The sequence below is a fragment of the Macaca mulatta genome, chromosome 11, assembly GCF_049350105.2.
Source record: "Macaca mulatta isolate MMU2019108-1 chromosome 11, T2T-MMU8v2.0, whole genome shotgun sequence".
Classification (NCBI taxonomy): Eukaryota; Metazoa; Chordata; class Mammalia; order Primates; family Cercopithecidae; genus Macaca; species Macaca mulatta.
Window position 1 is genome coordinate 52,818,516 of NC_133416.1, and position 22,908 is coordinate 52,841,423.

Sequence of the window (22,908 nt, forward strand, 5' to 3'; positions counted from 1 at the left end):
AAGCACCACCAGCAAAGGTAATTATATAATTATAAAAGATAGTATAAGTGCATATTTCTTTTCCATTTCTTAATTGATGGGCGCAGTGGTGAAACCCCATCTCTACTAAAAATACAAAAATTAGCCAGGGGTGGTGACGCACGCCTGTGATCCCAGCTACTCAGGAGGCTGAGGCAGGAGAATTACTTGAGCCCGGGAGGCTGAGGTTGTAGTAAGCTGAGATTGTGCCACTGCATTCCACCTGGGCAAGAGAGTGAGAGTCCATCTCAAAAAAAAAAAAAAAAAGCAATTGTGAGCTGGGTGGGGTGGCTGAAACCTGTAATCCTAGTACCTTGGGAAGTTGAGGCAGGTAGATCACCAGAGGCCAGGAGTTTGAGACCAGCCTGGGCAACATAGCAAGACTCTGTTTCTACAAAAAAAAAAAAAAATTTTTTTTAAACTAGTTAGGCACAGCATTGCATGCCTGTTGCCCTAGCTACTTGGTAGGCTGAGGTGGGAGGATTGCTTGAGCTCAGGAGTTTGAGGCTGCAGTGAACTATGATTGTACTACTGTACGCTAGCCTGGGTGACAGAGCCAGACCCTGTCTTAAAAAGCAAATGTGTAAACAATATATATATAATGTCTTTGGGCCCATATACATTAAAATGCAATATATTTGCCAGTTACAGTGTAAGGGAGATTTGTTGACACAAAACTGTACTTAACTGAGGAAATAACTCTTGATGGTAATTTGAAGCCACAGGAACAAAGAGAACCAGAAACAATAAAAAAGAGCAAACATGCTTTGCTCTTTTTATTCACTCAGCTTTTAAAAAAGTCGTAAAATTATGTAAAGTGATAACTATAACAAGCATTGTTCAGCTTATAACATTTATAGGTGTATATAACAATGATATCACAAAAAGGAGAAAAAGGAAATAGAGCTATATAGGAGTAACATCTTCACATCTCAGTGTGATTAAGTTAGCATAAATCTGAAGCTGAATCTGATAAGATGTATATGGGAAGCCCTAGAGCAACACGAAGGAAAATCAATGACAAATGCTACATTAGGAAATATTGATGTAATGCAAAAAGAAAGCAGTAAAAAAGGAATGGAGAAACAAAAACATGAGATACACACAGAACAAAAAGTAAATTAGCAGGTCAAAATCTAGTTATATCAATAATGACAATAAATGTAAATGGATCAATCAGTCAATTCAGAAGTTAGAATCCAGGTGTGGTAAAGTACAGCTGTAGTCCTAGCTACTCAGGAGACTGAGGTGGGAGGATTGCTTGAGCCCAGTAGTTAGAGCCAGATTGGGTAACACAGCAAGACCCTGTTTACAGACATTAAAAAAAGGCAGAGGCTAGAGATAGACTGGATAAAAAGTACAGAACTCAACTATATGCTCTCGACAGGAGACACACTTCAGATTCAAATATATAGATTGAAAATAAAAGGATGACAAAAGATTTATTATGCAAATCATAACCATAAGAAAGCTGGAGTGGCGATATTAATATCAGGCAAAATAGACTTTAAAACAAAAAAAAGTTACCGAAGCTAAAAAGGGACATTTTATATTGGTAAAAAAATTGCAGTCCATTAAGAAGACATAACAATTGTAAATTGTAAATATCTGCATCTAACAACAAAGCTCCAAAATAGTATGAAGCAAAAACTGTTAAAGGGAGAAATAGACAATTTAAAAATAATGGTTGCAGACTTTAATACCCCTCTTTCAGTAAGGAATAGAACAACTAGGCAGATGATCCACAAGGAAATGTAAGACTTGAACAGCATTATAAGTCAACCAGACCAGACAGACATTTATAGAACACTATCTAACAGTAGCAGAATATGAATTTTTCTGTAGTGCAAACGGAATATTCTCTAGGAAACACCATATGCGACACTGTAAAAGAAACCTTATTACATGTAAAAAGAAATAATACAAAGCATGTTTTCAAACCACAATAGAATGCAATTAGCAACCAACAGAAAGAAATTTGGGAAACTTAAAAATATGTAGAAATGGAACGTGTTCCTGTAGTAACTAGGGGATGAAAGAAGAAATCAGAAGTAAATTTGGAAAATACTATGAGATTAATGAAAATGAAGAAATAATAAACTAAATTTATGGGTGCAGTTAAGGTAGTGCTTAGAGGAAAATCTGTAGTTATGTCTATTAAAAAAGAATAAAAATTTCAAATTGATACAGCCATCTACCTTAAGACACTGAAAAAGAAGAGCATACTAAACCTAAAGCAAGCAGAGAAAGGAAATAATAAAGGTTCAAGAAGAAATTAATGAAATAAAAGAAAAACTAGTTAAATCAAAATTAGTTAAATCAGAAGCTGGTATCAACAATTTTGACAAAATGTTTAGCTAGATTGTCTAAGAAAAAAGAAAACACAGATTACTAGAATTAGAAATGAAAGAGGAGACACTGCTACCAATCTTACAGAAGTAAAAAGTAGTGTAAAGGAATAGTAGCAGCTGTATGCCAATAAATTAAATAACTTAGATTAGATGTACAACTTTCTAGAAAGATACAAACTACTGAAATTGACTTAAAAAAAAGTGTAAATAGACCTATAACAAATAAAGAGATTGAATTATTATTTTTTTTTAAGAAGCTACTTACAAGGTAAAGCAAAGGCCCAGATGGTTTAACTAGGGAATTCTGCCAAACATTGAAAGAAAAATTAGTACAGATTCTTCGCCAGCTTTTGCAAGAAATAGACTTAGTTGGGGACAGATGTACCTTCTTACAGCAGTTGGTGTGGGAATGGGTAACCAGAGCATTAGGGAAATAGCAGTAAGTTATTTATCTTCCCCTGTGACTGGAAATTAAGATCCTTCCTTTGAGTGGAAACCTTTTTTAATATATAGTAGCTTCCTGCATTCAATTATCTTGTAACTAGTTTATAAAACTTTTAACTTCCTTAAAAGACATTGTATTGCCTGAGTGAGGGAAACATTGTGAAGGCAGATTATTCATTATTGAATCTGAATTAAAAATACTGAGGTTTTGTGTTTATAAGATTATACCAAATACTAGTTGTCTTTCTAGGTTCTAATATAATAATGTTAATTTAAAGACATTACTAAATTACTTATATTCAGGTTTTTAGTTAACCTAATTTTTAGTGTGAAGGTCTGTTGCAAGAATAAAGGACCCTTATATGTTCCTTGAATCATTTGGTGTAAACAGAGTATAAGCTGGGGCTGAATTGGCTTATTTTTAAAAATCACCTTTTCCTGGAAACTTACTTGTTTATCATACCTGTCAAATCATTTGTATGCGTCTCACTTGAGTGTTAGAACTTTGAGGTTGGTAGGTCAACTTTTAGCATCTTTTTCCCCTTTCTGTGTATGTATCCATGTGTGTACATGTTTGTGTGTTGTGTTTAATATGAATTGTGATATACTTTTTTACCATTTGGGATATAAATTATGGCTTCCCATGAGTGTCCCAGTATGCAGCACTGGTGGTACTCTAAGTTGATGATTCCTCCCTCCCAAGTTTCTAAACGTTTTTGTTAACTATTACAGGAAGTGAGTTCAGACTCCTGTTACTACCAACACACTAGGCAGCCATGTACACATACAAAATGATAATAATAGTGGCTAACATTTGTTGAATACTTGAGTTTTATGAGGCATTGTGGCCAGAGAATTGTTCCATAAAACTTAGATTATTTGTAAACATTTTTAATTTACTGATGTTCTTGATTTTGAGCTATGGCAGTACTCAATAAGGGGTAGTTTTGCTTCACAGAGAACATTGGGCAATGTCTGGAGATATTTTTGATTGTCATAACTGGGGAATGCTGCTGGCATTTAGTGAATAGTGGCTAGGGATACTGCTGAATAATGTATAATGCTCACGATGGTCCCCCCACAAGAAAGAATTACCCAGCCTGAAATGTTAATAGTGCTAAGGATGAGAAACCCTGGCCTGGGGTGATTGTGCATTCATCCTATGAGCCATGATTCTTGCAGGTTTGAGGGAAAATGATGCTTTCTTTTAGTGTTTGCTGAACTATATTTTCATGCTAGTACTTTAGGACGTAAGCTGACAACCAGAATGTCTAGCTCCAGAAAGGTTGCGGTGTTTGCCATCTCAGAGAAAACCTAGAACTATTTTTGGATCACTGCCCTCTATGCCTGACTCAGTCTTCCAGAATGTCTATTTCTATGTGCAATAGTGATTTTATCTAAGAGGCTTCATTGCTCTTTTATGTCCTTGGGTTTTGGTTAGGGCATCCTTATTGCATCCAGTAAGACTCCATCTGAATCCAGGTGAGAAAAGAATTTTAAGTTTTCAAATTTTTTCTCTCTCAGAAGTTTCTGAATTCTTTATTGAAAATTTATTCATTACTGTTCTTACAATTTGATACGTTAGTAGTTTCGTCGAAGGGAGAATGACATTACAAAGCATTTTAAAGTTTTGCTATATTGGAACTCTGTTTTAAGGGAGAAACTTTAACTCATTAGCTCAGCCAATGTCATATGAGGTAAGTAGTTTGGTGAAGTCATGATTCCACTTTAGGTGTGTCTAACATAAAGGCATACTGTGTTAATTTTACTGCCAGATGGATGCAAATAGAATTTAGTTTAAATATACTAAGGAACTAATCTTTTCCTTCATTTCATAAGTTATTAAGGACTCGTATTTTTCTTTTTGCTGCTTTAAGTACTTTATTGCTGTTGCTTATCTTAGTAATTTCTAGCAGGTAAACTTAACCTTTTGAAGATGTTTTAACCTACATTGTTGTAATAATTGGTGAAAATCTGGTGGTACCATTTTTCTCTGAAATAATTTACTTGAGTAACTAATTAATATAATGTTAGGCAAGAGAGTATTTGCTTACATATATTTAGATATGTGCTTCTAATTAGAGAACTTTTGACATGTTACAATTTTTATTTCAGACAGTATACTTCATGAGACTACAGCAGTGATTCTCTAAGTGAGGTTCCCCAGACCAGTGGGATCAGCATCATCTCGGAGCTTGTTAGAAATGCAAATATTCACACCTACTGAGTCAGAAACTCTGGGGTTAGGGCCAAGCAGTCTTATTTTTTTTTTTTCCTCTGAGATGGAGGCTTGCTCCCTTGCCCAGGCTGGAGTGCAGTGGCGCCATCTTGGCTCACTGCAAGCTCCGCCTCCCGGGTTCACGCGGTTCTCCTGCCTCAGCCTCCCAAGTAGCTGGGACCACAGGCCCCCGCCACCACGCCCGGCTAATTTTTTGCAATTTTAGTAGAGACTGGGTTTCACTGTGTTAGCCAGGATGGTCTCGATCTCCTGACCTCGTGATCCGCCTGCCTCGGCCTCGCAAAGTGCTGGTACTACCGGCGTGAGCCACCGTGCCCGGCCAAGCAGTCTATTTCTAACAGGTCCTCCAGGTGATTCTGAACCTTGCTAATGTTTAGGAACTGCTCTACAGAGAGTGACTTGTTGAAATAAGTTCACTTGGTTTTAATCCAGTATATTTGTTCTTGTTCTCCTTTTTGTTCCTACCACATTTTAAACTCTTATTACTTGTGGGAAGATAAACTGTCCAAATTTCTGGCTGAACTCAGATAGCTCACATGAAGCATTTAAAGAAAGACAGTTTGGAAATAATAATTCAAGGGATCAGGATAGGTATTCGTTTAAATAACTATTTTAAAAAAGCCCTCAAGAGATTTAATTTAAAATCTTGTACTGTGGGAGTATGATCGTTTGATACTAAGGAGCTTCTAAGTTAAACAGATTCCTGAGACATGAAATCAAAAGATTTTTTAAAAGAATTCATATGCTTCTATAGAAACTTTAAAAATGGAGGCTGGTCATGGTGGATCATGCCTATAATCCCAGCACTTTGGGAGGCTAAGGTGGGTGGATCGTTTGAGCCCATGAGTTCCAGACCAGCCTGGGCAACATAGTGAATGCCGGCTCTATTTTTTTTTGTGTTTGTTTGAGACAGTCTTGCCGGGTCGTCCAGGCTAGAGTACAGTGGCGTGATCTTGGTTCACTGCAACCTCTGCCTCCCAGGTTCAAGCAATTCTTGTGCCTCAGCCTCCCTGGTAGCTGGGATTACAGGCCCGCACCACCATGCCCAGCTTGTTTATTTGTTTTATTTATTTATTTAAGTAGAGATTTTATTTATTTATTTATTTATTTATTTAAGTAGAGATGGGGTTTTGCCATGTTGGCCAGGCTGGTCTCAAACTTGTGGCCTCAAGTGATCCACCTGCCTCAGCCTCCCAAAGTGCTGGGATTACGGACGCGAGCCACTGTGCCCAGCCTCCGTCTCTATATTTTAAATGTATTATATAAAAAAGGAAACTTTAAAAATGGAAATTAGGATGATAATATATAAAAAGAGGTAGTATGCTGAATACTGCAATCATTTAAAGAAAAAAAGTCTAAAAATATATTCTAAAAGTTCATAGTATAGTATATGTTATATAGAGATGTTCTTTTAAATAGTGGTGGAAAACAATTCCAGATTTGGATACTTATAATAGTACTGTCAGTCTATTTGAGAATTTAACTGTAGTGTAATAAGTATTAATGTTCTAATTAATTATCCATAATGACTCAATTGCCATTGAGATGATAGTGTATTGTGTATAATATATAGAAGATACAATCACATTGAATGTATGGAGCTGTGCTATTATCTATAGTTTGCAAATCTTTGGGCCTTCTTAATAATGCACAAGCAGTACATTAATATTGAGATATTTCAACTGGTGACCTTAATTTTTCTCTGTGTAAGTCAAATTTTTTATATGCAGATTTTACTACTAAAGTCTTAACTTGAGTCTATCCCTAATTATCTTTCAAGGTAGGTGCTACATATTTTATTCTTGCTGGTAAACTAATTTGTATTTTGTGTCAGTTTAGCTTATTATACATTAGCCTTTCTTAGCGTTGTCATAGATTATAGGGACTAAGTACAGGGACTATTATCTTTAAAGTTTATATTATATTCAACAAGTAAAATTTTTAACAAACTGGACTATTTAGTAATTTTACTAATAAGAATGGTTAAAACCAGCCAGGCACAGTGGCTCACACCTGTAATCCCAGCACTTTGGGAGGCCGACGCAGGTGGATCACCTGAGGTCAGGAGTTCTAGACCAGCCTGGCCAACATGGTGAAACCCTGTCTCTACTAAAAATACAAAAATTAGCTGGGCGTGGCAGGTGCCTGTAATCCCAGCTACTCGGGGGGCCAAGGCAGTGGAATCACTTGAACCTAGGAGGCAGAGGTTGCAGTGAGCAGTGAGACTTCTCAAAAAAAAAAAAAAAAAAAAAAAGGAATGGTTAAAATCCCAGTTTATACCTGTTTCCCCTGCCCCCTGCCCCCCAGAAAATGCCTTATTATAGATTTAGGATGTAGATGGCAGAGTAGAGGTAACCTTTTTTTTTTTTTTTTTTTTTGAGATGGAGTCTGGCTCTGTTGCCCAGGCTGGAGTGCAGTGGCCGGATCTCAGCTCACTGCAAGCCCTGCCTCCCGGGTTCACGCCATTCTCCTGCCTCAGCCTCCCGAGTAGCTGGGAGTACAGGCGCCCGCCACCTCGCCCGGCTAATTTTTTTTGTATTTTAGTAGAGACGGGGTTTCACCGTGTTAGCCAGGATGGTCTCGATCTCCTGAACTCGTGATTCGCCCGTCTCGGCCTCCCAAAGTGCTGGGATTACAGGCTTGAGCCACCGCGCCCGGCCGAGGTAACCTCTTATGGTGTTAATTTGCTATTTTTCACTTTAATCCCAACTTCAGGGCATCTAACCTCATCATAACTCTGGATAGAGGCCAGGAATATATACATTCTGTGTAAAAAAGAATATTCATAAGTTGAATGTATGTTAGTACTTAGTGCTGTTTTTGTGTGTGTATAGATAGAGAAGGCAGAGAGAGAGAGAGAGAGAAGTAACAAAAGACTACAGAGAGAGTAATAATAAGAAAAAGACTATATAGGGCCTAGATTGATCTATATTTGCTCAGAAGTTATATACAGTTTATGTAGTTTCCTACACAGTGTGTTTACTTAGGTTAGTAAGAAATCAGTCTTTTCAGAGTTTCAACTTAATTTTTATTTAAATTAATTTAAAATTTTAAATGATGCTTCATTTGCATGTTATTATACTTCAAAAATCATATAATATTTTATGTAATAATCCAAATTAAAATCTTTGGAAAATAATGGGCTGTTTTTTCATTCTAAAGCTGATACTTGTTAATTATAGAAAACCTGCAAACATCTGGAAAAATATCTGGAAGAAACTGTAAATCCCATGTGGACCTACCACTCAAAAATAATTACAATTAATATTTTGGTTTATTTCTGCCCAGTCTTTTAAAAAATAAATTTTTAAAATTGGCATCACTCATGTCTTTATTACTTTTTTAACCTATTATAAGCAATAACTTTTCCATATCTTTAGTTTTTAGATGATTTTAATAACTTCGTATTTGTGTCATAATTTTAACTTCTTTATATTGTCATACATTTAAGTTACTCTTTTGCTTTAATATTATAAATTTTGTGGTGAACCTTCTTATTTGTAAATCTATTTATAAAGCTATAAATCTTTATCTGTTTCTGATTATTTCGTTTTATATTTCTAGAGGGGTAATTACTGAGTCAAGGAATATAAATGTTTTCAAGATTCTTAATGTATATTGCCAAGTAGCCATCCAGAAACACTGATCCAATTTAACATCCACTAGCAGGATGTAAAATGTCTATAAAATAATACCGTTGTCACCAGTTGGTATCATAATTACATTTTTAAAATATTATTTCATTTGTGAAAAATTGTACTTTGTTCTGTCAAATATTGTCAAAATACTGAAAATGGTATTTTACATTATGGTTTTAAGTGGATTATTTGAACATTTAAAAAATCATACCTGGACTTTATCAATTTAAATTAAAATGTAATTTAGTAGAACATTGTCAACAGCCAGGAGATTTGGAAATATTTGGTCATTGTAATGGTGAGAGGGTCCATTGGGAATCATCATTTGATTAATAGGCTTTCACCTGAACTTTAGGTCTTGCCTCTGATCATTATTTGGATTTTTAGAGTAATTCTCGTTAGTTTTCTGTCTTCTTTTAGTTTTGCCAAATCAACAAAACTTGACAGTTTTATTAAAATAATAATTTATTCAATAATATTATTGAAATAAAACAGCTTTAAAAGCAAGAGAGAATTCATACTGAGAAGTATTTTTCTATAGAAAAATAAATCCTTGCTCATTTATCAGATTTTAGGAATGGCTGTTATAATGCAGGAATGTAAGAGCACGGCTTTGAAATTAGACTTTTTAGTAACTTACTAAGATTATGTCATTTGCTTACAATGTTTATATTGGATAAATTGTCTAACTTCTAGGCCTCAGTTTCCCTATCTATTAAATAAGATTAAAAATAGTTTCTTATAAGGATTGTGAAAGTTAATACATATAAAGTACTTACTTAGCAGATTGCCTAGTAGTTGGTAAATGCTAAATAAATGCTGGTTATAGTTTAGCAGATTTTGATAGACTTACTCATTCAACAAGTGTTTACTAACCACTTACAGTGTGCCAAACACTTTGTAGACATTGCTGATACAAAGTGACAATCTCTGATGTAACTTACTCTGCAGTTAGGGATGAGGGAATAGAATTTATCTTGAAAATTAGAATAACCATAAACAAGAATTTAAAAACTTGGGATAAATGACTTCTGCCTTTTGGGGGAGGAGTACTTTGCACTGTTTTGTTTTCTGTATAAGTTTTATTCATATGAAAAGTGATGTGATTAGTATCTGCTTTTTTTCATTTGGGAAACTCAAGCTGTTAGAAAATAAATGATTTTTATGTGGTAATACATGTTGGAATTAATGATACTATAATTTATCTGAGAAGGGAAGAAGGAATTGCTTCGTTGGTAACTAAACAGTAGAGTACGTTTACATTTTAAGGTAAATTGATATAAATTATTATTATTATTATTATTATTATTATTTTTGGAGATGGAATCTCGCTCTTATTGCCTAGGCTGGAATGCAATGGCACGATCCCGGCTCACTGCAACCTCTGCCTCCCAGGTTCAAGTGATTCTCCTACCTCAGCCTCCTTAGTCATTGGGATTATAGGCGCCCACCACCACGCCTGGCTAATTTTTTGTTTGTAGTAGAGGTGGGGTTTCTCTATGTTGGCCAGGCTGTTTTCAAACTCCTGACCTCAGGCGATCTACCTGCCTCAGCCTCCCAAAGTGTTGGGATTACAGGTGTGAGCCACTGTGCCCAGCGGATATTATTTTATTTGCTTAGCTGTTAAAATTGGCCTCCAAAATTAAAGAAAAATATAATGTTTACTTTTAAGAGTAATATTTGTTTTTAAAATTATTTATGAAGTAGTTTTCCATCTCACTAAATCCCCCACTCCCATAAAAACAGAGCTGAAAGAAATCGTACTACTTATTTATGGCTGCATTACCAATTACCCTCAAACCCAGCACTTAAAACAACAGACATTTATTATCTTAAAGTTTCTGTGAGCTCTGAATCTAGGCACAATTTAGTTCTAGCTTAGACTCTAGCTAAGAGTCTCTCACAATCAATCTGTTGCAATCAAGACTGCAGTCAAGGTGTTGGCCTGGGTTTCAGTTATCTCAAAGTTCGACTAGGGAGGAGTCTGCTTTCAAACTCAGTGATTGTTCACAGAATTAATTTCCCTGTGGCCCATTGAAATGAGGGTCTTAGTTTCTTGCTGGTTGTTGGCTGGAGGGCCTCCCTCAATTCTTTGCATCTCCGTGGGGCAGCTCACTGTCGGGCAACTGTTTTTCTTCAGAATAAGCAAGTGGGAGAGAAAAAGAACAAGATGGAAGTTGAGTCTTTATGTAACCTAATCTCAGAAGTGACATCTTATCACTTCTGTTGTATTCTGATCTTAAAACAAGTCACTAGGTTCATCCTCTACTTAAGGGGAAAGAATTATACAGTGAGGTGAATAGCAGGAATCAGGAATCATTGGGAGCCTTCTTAGAAACTGCCTGCCTGAAGAGCAAAGCAAAACATCTGCAAAAAACTAAATGTTGAGATATTTCTATGAGCCTTAAATACAAGAGAATGGGGCCAAATCAGAGCAAGACTCTATGAGGGAGTAAGCATGGAGAAACAATGGATTGTCTGACGGACCAGAAAATATGAAAACCCCAAAATAATCTACTTACTAGAAAATACAGTGGGCTGATTTCAGAAAAGCAAGTGGAATTAGAATGGGTACAAGTAATATATTGTAAAGTAGAAGGGGATACATAATCTAGGCATTATGAAGTATCAAAACTATGCAGCCATAGCTCCCTTTAGGGATAAAACCCAAACTAAGAGGAAAATGCTGGAATGCAGTCCAAATTGAGCACTACAGGGACAATAGAGATAAAAGAGAAGATTCAGATGAGTGGGAGAGGAGAACACAACCAGAAAAATCTGTGAAAACAAGCTGCTTTTTGAAGACCACACAAAAACAACAGAATGACCATGCCTCCATCTCGAAGTTCAGAAAAACTGATTTCACTTAAAAATTAGTAACAGAAAATGTTAGAAGTGAAATCTGAGAGAAAGTTAATATAAAGGAAAAAGAAAAAAAGGAACAAAGTAATATCTTAAAGATCATGAATGCAAGTCAGAAAGACATGCCCCCAAAACAAATGAGTACTATTACCTGTTCTTTCAAAACAAGCTAAAAGAAATTAAGAAAATGTTATGAAAGAAAACATAAAAATATAAATAGGAATTTTAAAAACTCGGAAATAAGGTGATAGAATTCGGGAAAGAATAGGAAAATTGTGTACACAAAATTTAGCTGGCTGTGGTGGTGCATGACTATAGTCCTAGCTTATTGGGTGGCTGAGACAGGAGGATTCTTGAGTCCAGGAGTTCGAGGCTGCAGTGAGCCATGATTGTGCCACTGCACTTCAGCTTGGAGACAGATCAAGACTCTATCTCAAAAACATACATATATACAGTTTCAGAAATGAGCCTCAATTTAGTGGAAATTCAAGAGTGAATAAAAAAAGCACAGGTAATGTGTAAAGCGATAAAAAGTGAAGAAAGGAAATTGTTGTTTTCTTTTTCACCCAGGATCTGTTGTGCCCTTCAAGGAGAGAGAGACCACCATAAGGCTAATCTGATGCGCCACGGACATCTTTTCTCTCTCTCCCTGTTGCAGAAGTCAAATGGGTGAAGCCAAGTATAACTTAATTATGCAGAGCTGAGGGAAGGAAATTGTTTTTTTGTTGTTGTTGTTAAAAAAAAGACTGCTAAAAGATTTAAGAGAAAACAATATTGAAAACAAAGATAATGCAATATATGGATAATACAGGTCCCTGAAGAAAACCATGCCAAGGAAACAGAACAAATTCTAAAAGCTATAATAAGACATTCTTGAAATTAAAAAAAATTTGAAACTACACGTTGAAACAGCACACTGTATACCTAAAAATATTTACTCAGAACAATGACAACTGATATAAATGCACATAAAATCAATGAACTTTAAAGCAAAAACAATTTACTGGGCACCAGGCAAAAAGACTGAATAACTGAGAAAGAAAAAAAGTTTGTCATCCGACTTTTAAACGGCACTGCTTTATGCCTGAAGAAAATGGAATAATGTATTTAAGATACTCAAGGAAAGAAAATGTGAGCCAAGGGGTAATGTATGGATTTCTATGTAGCCAAATGAATTTCAAGTGTGAAACCCATGAAGAATCTTACTGATGTGTTAAAAACAAACAAACACACACCTCAGGGAATGTTTTCCCTTTGAGCTCTTACTGAGAATTTTCCTAGAGGATAAGCTTCAAACAAAATTACTAACAAGGTATGGACTTAAGGATTGGTGGCTAAATTTAGATACTTCCTCTACTCTTAAAGATTCCTGAGTTGCAGACAACTTCATTGGCTCAAATCATTTCAAATGTTATGCTATAAATGTTTATAATTTGGTGATATTCATTAATATAGCAGCCTTGGAAAGGAAGAGTAATAGGCCTCTGCACTTAAAATACTTACTGTATAACCATGACACCTTTTGGGAATGGACACACTGCTTAGTTATATATAGCAGGATTTCTTAATCTCAGCACTATTTATATTTTGGGCTGGAAAATTCTTTGTTGTGAGAGCTGTCCTGTGCATTGTATGATGTGTAGCAGTATCCCTGGTCTCTGTTTACTACATACAGTAGGTTTCATATCTGTTGTGACAACCAAAAATGTCTCTTCATTGCCAAGTTTACCCTAGAGGGCAAAATCAGTCCTGGTTAAGGAACCACTGCTTTAGAGAAGTGGTAAATATTGCTGCAAAGAACCTGTTCTGTTGCATTTGATCAGCCATGAAGACCCATCTTCACATTGTAAGAGAATGAAAACCTAGTAAAAGAAATGAATCAGCCAGGATAAGGCCATTACAGATTTGATTATATATTTCATTAAAAAATTTGTACACATATATACACATATACACTATATATACATACATATCATCTGTGAGTAATTATACACTTACTAGATCAATCCTGGAGTTAGACACAGTATGCTAATTTCAAAGTATCATATAAGATATAGTAATTTTATTAAGATAGTAAAAATATTTTGTTCCATATTTTTATATTTAGTCCTTAATCTTAAATTTTCCAAATTATTTTCAGTATTTTACATGTTAACCTTCTGTACATTTTTAACAAACTGAAACATTTTTTAAAAGAAATGTCTTCTTGATTGTAACTTGCACTACTTTTTTTTCTTTTGTTTTTTTAGATGGCGCTTCACTCAGTGTGTCACCCAGGCTGGAGTGCAGTGGCGCGATCTTGGCTCACTGCAACCCCTGTCTCCTGGGCTCAAGTGATTCTCATGCCTTAGCCTCCCGAGTAGCTGGGATTATAGGTGTGCACTACCATGCCTGGCTAATTTTTGTATTTTTCGTAGAGATGGGGTTTCACCATGTTGGCCAGGCTGGTCCTGAGCTCCAGGCCTCCGCTCGGCTCGGCCTCCCAAAGTGCTGGGACTACAGGCGTGAGCCACTGCGCCCGCCCAACTTAGTTGTTGATATATAGGAAAGGCATCTTACCAGTGCTTGTGGTTTATCAGAATATAAGAAAAATACTTACAAGTGTATAAGAAAGGCACATCAAATTTTATCAATTGAATTCTCAGTGCTTGCTTTTTATAACTAAACCCTTAAAATATGTTGATTATGTTTTGGAATAAAGGTCAGATTATCAGTGATCATTACCTGCTAGCCTTCCGGTAAGTACCAAGTCTTGCAAGAGTAATGGATGTATTTTCACCAAGAAAAGGAATCTCTACTTTATCTGTTATAATTTTTCTTGGAAGTACTTTACTTGGATTGGTTTGAAGGGCTTCACCATAACTCTGCTTTTCAGGCTTTTAAAAATGAAGATGGTTGCTGCTGACTGAATTTCTCAGGGCAGTATTTCACCAACTGCCTGTAAGATATGGATAGGTTTGTGGGTGGGAGTTTCAGGAAGGATTTGTGAATCTGACAAAAGCTGCTTATTGTATCCTATAGATTCACAATGCACATTAACATACTTTAAGTGCTCTTAGCTTAAAGGAACCTGTTTAAACCCATATTTCTCAGAGTTAATTGATATGGAATCCTTTTATGGTACAGTATCTATTAAGATTTTGAAGAACAAATATTTTGTGGGCCAGTTCGGGAAGAACAATTCTAGTACAAGATAAAACTTGCTGTTTCCTCAGTAACTGTTAAATGACCAGTAAAGGGGAGGTGTAAAAAGTATTAATATAAAAGTTACAGAGAATTAAGGGGAAAATTTGAGGATGAAGGAGGGACACTAGTAAGTTTTTTTTTTTTTTTTAAAGAGAGAGTAGATTTAAAAAGATGACATGTGAGAAGGGCTATAAATTGAAATTGTGGAATTGGATTTGGCATATGCTACAAAATTTTATAAAAATAGAATATTCACTAGCAAATGTAGTCTAGAAACAAAGTAGAAAACACAAACGTACAACATTAAGTATCAGAAGAACACATAGCTATAAATATGGAGGAGATTAAAAAAATGAGAAACCTGTAAAGTAAAACTAATACTAATAAATTTAAATATCTGAATCAGGCTGGGTGTGGTGGCTCATGCCTGTAATCCCAGCACACTGGGAGGCCGAGGTGAGCGGACCACCTGAGGTGAGGAGTTAAAGACCAGCCTGGTCAACATGGTGAAACCTCGTCTCTACTAAAAATACAAAAATTAGCTAGGCGTGATGGCAGATGCCTGCAATCCCAGCTACTCAGGAGGCTGAGGCAGGAGAATCGCTTGAACCCGGGAAGTGGAGGTTGCAGTGAGCTGAGATCATGCCATTACACTCCAGCTTTGGTGACAGAGCGAGACTGTCTCAAAAACAAAAATTTGAATGAAAATTTACTCTCTTTAATGTGCTTGATGTCATATATACTAACAAGTGGCAGAACTAGGACTTGAACTAAAGTCCTTTTTGTCAACAGTGTCTGCAGGCTCACCTGTTGGGCTCTATTATTTCCCTAATGAAGAGATAGTAAACCTCAGGGAAAAAAACTTAAGCATTGAAAAATGGGCTGAGTGCAGTGGTTCGTGCCTGTAATCCTAGCACTTTGGGAGGCTGAGGCGGGTGGATCACTTGAGCTCAGGTGTTGGAGACCAGCCTGAGCAGCATGGCGAAGCCGTCTTTACTAAAAATGCAAATAAATAAATAAATAAATAAATAAATAAATAAATAAAAATTAGCCAGGGGTAGTGTCGCGCACCTGTAATCCCAACTACTGAACTACTGGGGAGGCGGAGGCACGAGAATTGCTTGAACCTGGGAGGCAGAGGTTGCAGTAAGCCAAGATCACGCCACTTTACTCCAGCCTGGATGACAGACTAAGACTCTGTCTCCAAAAAAAAAAAGTGAAAAATGATTCTCATGATTGAAAAAAAAATCCAAAGCTTAGAAAAGGATGGAAAGTAGTCTGATTAATTTTGTAATAAAATCTGACCAAGATTATGTCAAAGTTTAATCTAGACCAGCTTTTATTATGACTATCAATAACTAAATATGAAATTAGCTAATTCAGCAGCACTACAATGAAGAATGTATCGTAACATGTAGGAGGTTATGTTAGGATTATTGAAAATCAGGTGTGAAAAAATTTATAGTCATCTCAGTAAATGAGGAAAATAAATTGGTAGAGTATTTAATCAGAAAACAAACATTATGCTCAATGGTGAAATGTTAGAGCAGTGGTCCCCAACCTTTTTGGCACCAAGACAGTTTTTCCACAGACTGTGGCAGGGGGATGGTTTCAGGATGATTTAAACACATTACATTACATCATTGGATTCTCATATGGAGCATGCAACCTAAATCTCTTGCATGTACAGTTCACAGTAGAGTTCACACTCCTTTGAGAATCTAACGCCACTGCTGATCTGACAGGAGGTGGAGCACAGTTTCGCTGACTTGCCACTCACCTCCTGCTGTGCAGCCTGGTTCCTAACAGGTCAGTCAGTACCAGTCTGTGACGTGAGGGTTGGGGACCCCTGTGTTACAGTCCTTCCCACTGCAGTTGGAGAGATGATATGATATTCTGCTTTATCTTTTTAAAAGAACATTGCTTTGGAAGACAGTGCATAAGGAAAAAATGTATAAATATTGGAAAGGTTCTATGGTTTGATTTGTCTCCACCAAAACTCATAATAATAGTTTAATCTCCAGTGGGGCAGTGTTGGGAGTTGGGGTTTAGTGGGAAGCATTTGGGTCACAGAGGGTGATTAATAGACTAATGACTTCCCTTGGGGGTTGAGTGAGTTCTGCTCTGGGAATGGATTAGTTCCCAGGAAAGTGGGTTGTTATAAAAGTCAGAATACCCCTCTGATTTTGCCTCTTCACGTCTCTGCTTCTCCCTTTTGACCTTCCACCATGTTTTGGGCTAGCACAAAATCCTGCACCAGAAGCTAAACAGATGCTGGTGTCATGCCCCTGAATTTCCCATCCTGCAGAACCATTGGCTAAATAAACTTTTTTCATTATAAATTACCCGATCTCAGGTGTTCTGTTTTAGCAACATTAAGCAAAGACAAAAGAAGAGAAAATTATCACTACTTTTACGTTAAATAGGAAAGCAAAGAAACAATGGAAAAACTATTGGACCTAATGAGAGACTTCTATAAAGTGGACAGAATCCAAAAATATAAATATGCAGAAAAGTTTTTATTTAATTTTGTTTAGAGTCAGGGCCTCACTGTGTTGGCTGTGCTGCAGCACAGTGGCGAGATTGTAGCTCACGGTAGCCTCAAACTCCTGAGCTCAATCAGTCCTCCCACCTCAGCCTCCTGAGTAGCTGAGACTACAGGCGTGTACTGCTGTATCTGGCTATTTTTTTTATTTTTATTTATTTATTTATTGTAGAGATGAGGGTCTTGCTATGTGGCCCAGGCTGGTCTCGAACACCTGGCCTCAAGTGATCCTCCTGCCTCAGCCTCCTGAGTCGCTGGAATTATAGACACAAGTCACAATAGCCAGCCAAATATGCAAAACTTAGTATCTACTATTTTAAAATATGATACCAGCAATTCCAATTAAAATTAATAGAAAAAAGATCCAACTTATAATTATATCTAAGAATAAACACTGAGAAACATGTCAGACCTATATAAGAAAAACTTAAATGAAGTTGCGGGCGTTGGCTCATGCCTGTAATCCCAGCACTTTGGGAGGCCGAGGTGGGTGGATCACTTTAGGTCAGGAGTTCGAGACCAGCCTGGTCAACATGGTGAAACCCTGTCTCTACTGAAAATACAAAAGTTAGCTGCGTGTGGTGGTTGGCAACTATAATCCCAGCTACTCAGGAGGCTGAGGCAGGAGAATTGCTTGAACCCGGGAGGTGGAGGTTGCAGTGAGCCGAGGTGGCTCCACTGCACTCCAGCCTGGGCGACAGAGCAAGACTGTCTCAAAAAAAAAAAAAAGAAAAAAAACTTAAACAAAACTATGAAACAACGTAAGCTATCACTACATAAATGAAATATGTCTTATTCTTGATTGGGATGGCTTAATATTTTAAATGATGACGAATTTCCTTATATCGACTTGTAAGTTTAAGGTAATTTCAATGGAAATTTCTTAGTGCTTCTGAGTTACTTTGCTATTTTCTAGTAGTTAGAAGAGTACCTTCTACATAGTTGACACTGTATGATTTGCTTTTTGAATTAATGAATGAAAATTTATTCCAAAGAAATGGCAGGAAAAATGTGCAAAGATGTATGTACATAGATATTTATGATAGTCTTGTTTGTGTTAGCAGAAACACTAGAAGCAGTCTAAAATGTCCATTAAAGGGTGACTTAGAATGCTGTGCTACTACTACTGAAAAGTAGTGTGAGCTATAAGTACAACACAGTACATAACATGTATGTTAGCATATGAAATGAATATGTATGTGTGTGTAGGTATGGGTTTTGAGTATGACGGAGGAAGGATTAGAACAGTCATCCTCAAACTTCAGCTGCACTTGAGAAAACACAATTTAAACCAAAACAGAAAGCAACAAAAACAAACAAAAAGTGGGGCCTTAGTGTCCAGGCCCCACTCCCAGAAATTCTGATTTCATTGCCCAGAAATAAGGCCTAGGCATTGGATTTTTTTTTTTCTTTTTTTTTTTTTTAAGTCTGTAGGTAATTCCAGTGTGCAGTTAGAGTTGAGACGTTGGTCTAGAGATATTTGCACTAGGCTGGCAACAGTGACCAGTTCTCAGTGGTGCAAGGTAACAACCCACTGCTTCCCCAGCAACTGGTAAAGGACCAGTGGGGGAGAGATCTGAAAAGTAGTCATTTCATGAGGGCATTAGAAAAAAAATGCTAAGAGTAAGGTAAATTCTTACTACCTTTTAACCCATTTATCCCTAGTGTTCCATTATTGGAACGCTAAGCATGTGGGAGTTATTTATAATCTTGCTCAAGGACACCGCCAAGGTCTGATTGCAGAAATTCAAAAAATTGCAACCTCTCTCATAAATGGGTTAATTTGCTAAAATTATTGAAGTGACTAAAATAAGGAAATGAAAAATTTATGTTGAAACTTCATATTTGGTTTTGTAAGTGTGCCGAACTTGGTCTTTGGTTTCCATATTTTTCAAGGCAGACTGGTCAATACATGGGATAAAATATTTCAGCTTCAAATAAGATCACCATATAAGTAAACTATGCTTTTTGCTTACTTTATTGAGTCAGAGATTCCTTGTGTATCTGATTATGTGATTGTATATGCACCTAGTGATCTTACATGTTAAGGCTACTGAATACTATGTAATAAGTTAAAAAGATTACTAAAAAAAAAAATCTTCATGAATATATATAACTTATTATCTATACATTCTTTGAGGCATTAAAACCAGGGAAATGGGACAACTTAGTTATAACTTACAAAATGAAAAATAAATATTTGGAAATTGCCCAATATAACATTTATAAATTGTAACACTGATTCTCTATAATTTTATTTAACAAATACATATTGGGTGCATCTGTGTACTAGACAATTAAGATGACTTTAAAATGTTATGGTCAGGCATAATCCCAGTACTTTGGGAGGCTGAAGCATGAGGATTGCTTGAGCCCAGGAAGTTGAGAGCAGCCTGGACAACATAGCGAGATCACATCTCTACAAAACATTTAAAAAACTAGTCAAGTGTGGTGGCCTGTGCCTGGGTACTAGCTACTGGGGAGGCTGAGGTGGGAGGATCGCTTGAGCCCTGGAGATCAAGACTGCAGTGAGCTGTGGTTGTGCCAATGCATTCCAGCCTGGGCGACAGAGCAAGACACTGTCTCAAAAAAAAAAAGTTATATCCCCCCCCCGTTCATGTTTTACTTCTTCATTTATTCAGCAAATATATACTATGCTCATTTTGCCTAGCATTATAGATAAAATTTCTGAGTCCGTTTAGGTCAGGTTTTTGAATTCTAACTCTACCCCTTCCTTCCTAGCTTTTTGACCTTGGGCAAGTTACAAGTCTTTCTGTATCTCATTTGCCTCTCTGTAAAATGGGAATAATAATAGAACTGGTTATAGAGCCAGCACTATTATACATATAAATATGTGCACAGAATAGTGCCTAGCTAAGTAAAAATGACTGCCCATTAAATGTTAGAAAGTAACATAAAACACAATACCTGTCCTCTAAAAGCTCTCCAGGAGTGTGATATATGAATAGTTCCAATGCAGTGTCATCAGTGCATTTGTTTACTTACTACTACATTTTGAATTATTATGCTTTGTGTCCACCAATCTTCATTTTCTTTTTTATAATCTAGATTAATTTCTACTGATAAATTTTAAAACCCAGTTGAAAATTGTGAGGTGCAGTGGCTCATGCCTATATAATCCTAGGACTTTGGGAAGCCAAGGTGGGTGGATCACTTGAGCTCAGGAGTTCGAGACCAGCCTGGGCAGTGTGGTGAAACCCCATCTCTACAAACATTACAAAAATTAGCTTGGTGTGGTCCCAGCTACTTTCAGGGGGCTGAGGCAGGAAGATCACTTGAGCCCAGGAGGTGGACGTTGCACTGAGCTGAGATCGTGCTACTGTACTTCAGCCTGGGCGACAGAGTGAGACCTTGTCTCAGAAAAAGAAAAAATTGTGGAATATTTAGGTTTTGATTAATTCTTTGTAAGATGAGTATCTTTTGTATTTTGTTTGATGGTTTTGTTTGTGATTGTGATATTCTTGACTAATTCTGAGCAAACCACATAGGAAGAAAATATTATTTATATTTAAACTCTTACCTTTCTATAGAGAGCCAGTTTACACACAAATATTACCTAATTCCAACAGTTGTTATTATCCATAATGTTATTCATTTTTTCAGGTGGGGAAATTGTGGATTTAAGAGGTCGTGATTTGCCTAATACCATATAGCTCGTTAAGAAGCTAATACTTGGAGCCTATATCTTTCTGTTATAATAAATTATGAATAAACAGCTGAAATTTGTATTAGACATAAGAAAGGAGAACCTTGTTCTAACCAGAGAATTTTCTATCAGCCTTTCAGATGAAGAAGCCTCTCTTCTTATTTTCTTGCCAGAGTAGAGGTGATAGAAAATAAGGTAAAGGCAGTAAAATATGGAGACAGGAGCACAGAGTGCCCTAAAGTTAAACAAGTTTGAATCCTAATTCTATCACTTAACTAGCTTTGGCCTCAGGTAAATTATTTAACTTCTTCAACCCTCAGTTTTCTACTTACTAAAAGGTTTTAGTAATACTTACCTCGTAGTGTTTAATAATTGGTAACTAGTATCATCATCATCTTTCATTATGTTAAATGAGAGGATTGGGTTAGGATTGATGTTTTCCGTAAGAAGCACAGAAATCTTTGCCTGTCTTCCTGTGATCAGGGAGAATGATTTTACCTGCTGATTTATGTGGTAGTGAAAGAGCAATGAACTATGATTTAGAAGGCCTAAGTACAATGCCCCTGGGTTAGTGGGAAAAAAACCTTACACAAGTTATTACAGATTAAGTATCCCTAATCCGAAAAGCTCCAAAATTGGAAACTTTATGAATGCCAATGTGACACTTAAAGGAAATGCTCATTGGAGCATTTTGAATTTTCAGATTAGAGAAACTCAATAGGTAAGCTTAATGCAAACATTCCCAAAAAATGCAAAAACACCCCCCCAAATCCAAAAAAAATTCAAACTCTGAAATAGTTTTGGTCCTCAGCATTTTGGATAAGGAATACTCAACCTGTAGTACTTAGGTCTTATATTTTATCACCTTTAAAATAGAAATACCCTAAAAAAAATCCAGTGAAATAATAGATTTACTAAGTAGGGCAGTGGTCCCCAACCTCTGGGCCATGGACCAGTAGTGGTCTGTGGGAAAATTGTCTTCTGTGAAACCAGTCCCTGCTGTCAGAAATGTTGGGGACTGCTGATGTAGGCTACAGAGAGGGTCATATTTCAAAAAAACCTTTATTTAATGCCCAATATTGAATAGCTCTGTGAAAGAATACTGTCAATCTCTAAGGGACTGAAAGTTACAATCCTTTATATGCTATTCTGTGATTCATATTTATAAATATAATTTTAACTGTACACATTTTTTCTCTGCAATATATAGCTTTTTTATTTCCAGTTCATCTATCAATGAAAAATAAAGGTAATATGTCCTTTGATCCTTTTGGTTGCTTTAAGTAGAGGACAGATCTAGCCCAATGTTAAGAAATCTTAAGAAAACTACATAGAACAGAAGGGGTATGGATTTATTCTTATAAGTATGGGTGACTAGTCTTTAAGCCAAAATTTGAAATACACATTCTGACATAATATGACACTGTGATTTAATATTTGTAATCAGTATTGTCCTATAAAATATGAAAGCTATCACTGTAAATGTGGATGATATTAACAAGGATAGTACTTTTCATATCTTTTATTCTGTGGAACATGTACAAGTTTGGAGAGAGTAGTTGTGTAAGGAAAGGACCTCTTTTGAAAGGGAGAAATGAGTATCATTATGGAAAATAGTATGGAAGTTCCTCAAAAAATTGAAAATAGAACTACTGTATGATCCAGTGTAGGATATATGTCCAAAAGGAAAGAAATCAGTATGTTGGAGAGGTATCTGCATTTCCATGCTCATTGTAGCATTATTCACAATAGCCAGGATATGGAATTAACAACCTAAGTGTCCATTGGCAGATGAGTGCATGGAGAAAATGTGGTGTGTACACACAGTGTAATATTATTCAGCCATAAAAAGAACAAAATCCTGTCATTTGCAATAGCATGGTTGATCCTGGAGGACGTTAAGTGAAATGAGTCAGGCACAGAAACACAAATACTGCATGAGCTCAATTACATGTGAA

At 36.4% G+C, this 22,908-nt stretch overlaps 1 protein-coding gene and 1 non-coding gene across 2 annotated transcripts in view; one reads left to right on the forward strand and one right to left on the reverse strand.

Annotated features, from left to right (window-relative positions):
• ARID2 (AT-rich interaction domain 2) overlaps positions 1–22,908 on the forward strand; it is a 190,439-nt gene that overhangs the window by 41,628 nt on the left and 125,903 nt on the right. The window lies entirely within an intron of this gene.
• Positions 12,124–12,262, reverse strand: LOC114671184 (small nucleolar RNA SNORA64/SNORA10 family). Its single transcript, XR_003721071.1, has one exon. It is a non-coding gene; the product is annotated as a small nucleolar RNA SNORA64/SNORA10 family (small nucleolar RNA).